We start from the raw sequence: 5239 nt of genomic DNA, 5'->3' as shown, positions 1-5239 counted from the left end.
ACAGACAATGGTATTTGCTTAATGGTAGCACTAAGGGGTTGGGCAGGCACCCAAATAGAAATAAAGCAAATGAACAGCAGAAACCAGGCTAAAGGCTTGTATTCTAAACCGTCTCCTTATGGGGAGTAGAAATGTCTCACCTTTCTTTTACCTTTCCCTCCCATTCTTCTACATTGCTAGTAAAGTAACTGGGGCACATTAGTAAGCACTGTCATTGTATACATGTAAAAATAAATAAATAATAACATCTTATTCTTCTGTGTGCTCTTAGGGAACTGGGAGCCCAGAGGATCCTACTGTGGAATGAGAAAGCAAGGGAAGAGGCTATCTGGCTGCAGGGGTAGGGGAAAGCAGTGAGGGACAGAACATAGTGAGGACACCAAAGACACCACAGGACACAAAAGACACCATAGGACACCAAGCAGGGCACTGTAGTCTATGTGTAAGTATCAGATCCTGCTGCTCTTGGGCCACATAGCACAAGTCTTGTGGATCTCAGATCAAAGCTCACTTCTCCCCAGTTACCTTCAAGTGCTCAGTAAATACCTGTTAAACCAGCTACCAACCAGTCTCCAGAGACCTTTGTGCTTGTCTTTTGATGGTGCTCTTTGGAGGGTGTGTGGGTTTTGGTTTTTTTTTTTTTTAATTTAAAGAACTTGTTCACTTCAACCTCTGTGTTAAAAAATAATTACATGATTCAGGAGAAGATATATTAAGTCCTTAGAACCCGATTCTCTAAAGTGGTTGTAGCTATGAGGACAGCACCTGCTTTTTGTTGTCTGGGCTGTAAGCACACAGGCAATGTGGGAGGCAGTTATGAGATGTTTATGGATTGGCATTAGAGCTGAGGTGGGGGATGGGCTGTGGCTCCTATGACTTAGGAAGAGAAATAGCAAAGGAGGGGGAAACAGTGCTGAAGGCAAGGCCCGAACAAGACTTTAAAAAAAAAATCTCAAATCTGGTGAGGAAGGGACCATTTTCTATTTTAAGTGGCAAGTTGCATAACTGATAAGAAGGCTTCTTAATTTTGTTTGCCCTTTTATGAATCACAAAAATAAGGGAAATGCACATAATAATGATTGGAATAGAGCAAGAAATAAGTCCGTCATTTATTTTTAGAAATAACTGTAGTAAATGCACATATCACAAAAATGTGTATTTGTTAGACAAAAATAAGAATTTTTTCCTTTGTCCCCCCCCCAAGAATCTGCCTTCCAGTATGAAGTTGCCCTTACTCATGCATTCCCAACACACACATACAATTCAGTGTGGCCACTCCAGTTCCTCTAGATCAGAGACTAATGCTTTGTGTGATGGCTGGCTCCATATGCATGATGCAAATACTGCATCAGTTCCGGAAGAAAGAACTTCAGTTTTGTAAGATGCTGTTTCCTACTTCCTGTTTTCCTGTGCCAACAGGCTCCATCAGGGAAAACCTGAAGCCTTTCTCATTTTTACTATAAAACGTTCACACTTTCCTGCCTGCTTTTAGTTTTGTCAGGTCCCCTGGGATGATGGGTGATTCCCACATGACAGTAAGTTGTGAAAAGGCATGCTTTGTGTGTTTTCATTTTGGTTTTCAGCGTTTATTCCACAATGCAGAGTGAGGGCTCAGCTTCTGGGAGTCTTTCTTATGTATTTTAAGACACCGTTGATGAGACTTCTCTTACAGCAGAAAGAGCATCTCAGAAGCTCATTCTTTGGTCTCTGTTTCCTTTAATCACCCAAAAAGCTGTGTGTGTGAGGGGGGAGAAAAGGAAGCATGAACGGGAATCAGTAATGTGAACACAGCTTTTAAGGTGTGTGTGTGTGTGTGTGCGTGTGTGTGTGTGTGTGTGTGTGTGTGAGAGAGAGAGAGAGAGAGAGAGAGAGAGAGAGAGAGAGAGAGAGAGAGAGTTTAAAATTTATTTTATGTGTATGAGTGTTTTGTCTTCATGTATGTCTGTGGAGGGCATTGGATCTCCTGGAACTGAAATTAGGGATGGCTGTGAGACACAGTGTTGGTGGTGGGAACTAAATCTGGTCCTTTGCAATATGACAATGTGATCTTAACCACTGAGCCATCTCTCCAGCTTACCATATTCTTAATAATTCTGGTGATACATCTAGACCATTGCTAAAATACTTGGTAAAAAGCCTTCCAAAGCAATCTTTTACAAAAAGACAATGTTACTGGAATTTATTAAAAGTTTATTATTGAGGAGGTCATGAAGAAAAAAAAAAAAACTACCCAGTTCTGGTGGATCCTTTTGGAGATTTCATTAGACATGTTTCTGTCTTTATAGTTAAGACTTTCTGTTACATCCATCAGCCTGAATGTTTTGGCATGTAAACTAAAACTGCCCACAAGGGATGGTGGAAGATGGTCCATACTCGCTGAAGAGCTACTGTGCCAGGCAGTGTATGGATCTCAAGAAGAGTTAGGCACGTTCTTATTACCAAAGTGTTTACTAGCCAACTTATAATTTTAATTTATCTGAGGTTAGCAAGCAAAACTCAAGACCAAATACCAGGAAAAGTCAAATTCTGCTGGTCACTATGAAGCACTTCCTAGGAACGGGAGCTGGGAGGTCACTGTTCTATCCTGATGAGGTAGTCTTTCTGGATCCTTAAAATAAGTGCCTCACCTTCTATTTCTCTTCCAACTCTTGCTATCTCCTTTTCAATCTTCCTCCCATGCTGAAGATCTTCTTTTGTAAGACGTCTGTCTTCTGCAAAGACAGGACATCTTCTTCCTGTTCAGTATTTTCGAATCGCATCAATTGTGACCAACAAGCCTGAGGGAGGTAGATAGGACTGACCATGCATTTAGCTCAGAGGCCCTTCTTCATTCTTAGACCGTGTGCCAAACATACCCTGCACACTTCCTTCCCTACGATGAATGGATTTTATGGAAATAGTCTGTGGACTTCCTGCCCATCTTATCTGCCTCCAGGATGATAGTCATGCTTTATTAATGTTTGTATTTTTAGAAAGGCCCGCCAGTGCTGTGCTTGAGCAAACAACCAATGGTGTCAACATATAGAGACAACTGCCTCTTCCAATGAATCATCATGCCACCGGGAAGGCACTAAAGCAAAGCAAGTGAAGCCTGCAGAGTCAGACAAGCTTGGCTCTGCCACTCAGCAATTATCTGCCCTTGGCTTTCGCATTTTACTGCCTAATTCCCAGAGTTACAGAGGTATAATGATCCCTGAGTCATCTTTGCTCTTCTCCGAGTTTCAGATGCCCCCAGGCACCAACAGCTCCTCTGCATAGTTCTCTGCTTGATATCTTTGGTGAATTCCAAGCTCCAAAGGTCCCTATCTAGGGTGACACAGAGGATTATCAAGTACAGTGTAATCATGACCAGTGCAATGTTCCACTTATCAGATGTGATCCTTTCCTAGAATATGCCCCCAGCCCCTTGATGCCTGGACACGCCCAAGCCAGAAACTCAGCAGATTGCCCTGATTGGCAGCTCTCCTTCCCCACAAGTGGACCTCTGCTTCATCCCCAAACCTTTACCTTGGCTCAGGCCTTCCTCTCTCCCAGCCAGGATCATTGTCCAACCCCTTCGGACTGGAGAGTGTCCTCCAAGGCTGCCTCTGTCACTGTCTTGCTTTAAACTAGCATCATTTCCTGCAGCAGGAAAAAGATTGTTCAAACCCCTTGAGCTGATGTCTGCCAACTCTCCTCTTTGTTTCTTGCCAACCTCTGCTGGGCTGCAATCTTCTCTGCCTCCTCGTACTCTCTTTCTCTCTCTCTCTCTTTCTCTTTTCCTCCACTCCCCTATCTCTTTCTCTCCTTTCCTTCTTCCCTCCCTCCCTTCTTTCCTTTTTTCCTGTGTCCCTCCCTCCTTCCATCCCTCCCTTCTCTCTTTCTATCCTTCCTTTGAGACAGGAACACACGTAGCTCAGGCTCTTCAAACATTTTTCTTAATGTTTCATTGAATTTTTTTTGTGTGTGTGAAATTCACATCATGGACCCCAATCTCATCAATCCCCCTGTCTCTCCATATCTGCCCTCCACTCTTGCAACCTAATCCCCACAAAAGGAAACAAAACAAAGCAAAATTAAATAAATAAGAAACAAAATCTCACCATGGAAGCTATGGCATGTCACAGCGTTTTTCACACTACACCCTTTGGCCTAAACAGCTTTAGTTGCAAACATTCATTGCAATGAGTCATTAGCTTGGTTCAATGCCTCTGGCTTCTGCTACACTAGCAATCCGGGATCCTCATGGGGACTCCTCTTGGGTATCCTGTTGTTGGCCTGTGTCAGGAAGATCCTACCGCTTTGGTTCTGAAGAACTGGACCCTTCACAAACTTCAGCTTCAGTTCATATATGGGGTAGATGTTGGGGTGGGCCAACTAAAGCACTGGATGTGGGCCTGGGGGAGGGGTAGCTAAGCTGTTCATCCCATGGTGGGCTCTCTCACTTTGCCCAGGTAAAGAACGATGCCAGCTCTACAGAGACCTCGGGACATCACCATGGCCTCAGGTGACAGTGCAGGCTCCTTACATCAGGCTAGTGTGTCACATCCTCACCACCCTTGCATCTCCAGTTCCACCCCTTTTCATAGTACACAAACTGTTCTGCCTCTTTTTCTTTCTTCCCATCTTGCCACCACACACTTGCTCTTTGTAGGGGTACCTATATCATGGTGGGCCTCTGGACAGACTGTGCCTCATAGAGGCATGTGGGAACTCTAAGGTAGGTGAAGCTAGCCTTGAACTCAAGATCCTCTTGCCTCCACCCTCCCACTTCTTATATTAAATCCTGTGCCCAGTGCATAGCTTAAGCTACTGACATTTCTAAGAATTGAAGTGCAGCCTTTCTTCCTTCAGAACTTAAGAGTGCAATGTCTTCCTACTAGGAATTCTGTTTCCTTTTACTTTGGTAAACATTCAGGAGTCAGGTGTCATCTCCTACAAGAAGACATGTTCTAGTAGGATGCTTTGCCTCATTGTACACAGAGAGTCTTGTTCCAGAATAAAAATGCACATATCATCAGCAAAGCATCCCTTGTCTAAAGTAAGAGTTTGATGTTAATAAAACTATGGCTGCGATTCATGAACACAGGGCTGTGTTCTAGACCCAAGCTCTTTGTATGTGTGATGGTCAATTTTGACTGCCAGGTTGACTAGATTAAGAAACCCCTAAAGGTACCCACTTGCCATAACTTAAGGTGTTTTCTGCTGTTTGACCAAAGAGAGAAGAGTCTCCTTGAATGTAAGCTGCACCATCTCATGG

This window comes from Grammomys surdaster, unplaced genomic scaffold (genome assembly GCF_004785775.1).
Source record: "Grammomys surdaster isolate TR1022 unplaced genomic scaffold, NIH_TR_1.0 191, whole genome shotgun sequence".
Taxonomy (NCBI): Eukaryota; Metazoa; Chordata; class Mammalia; order Rodentia; family Muridae; genus Grammomys; species Grammomys surdaster.
The sequence above is the reverse complement of the archived record's forward strand: the minus strand, read 5'-3'. Positions refer to the sequence as shown.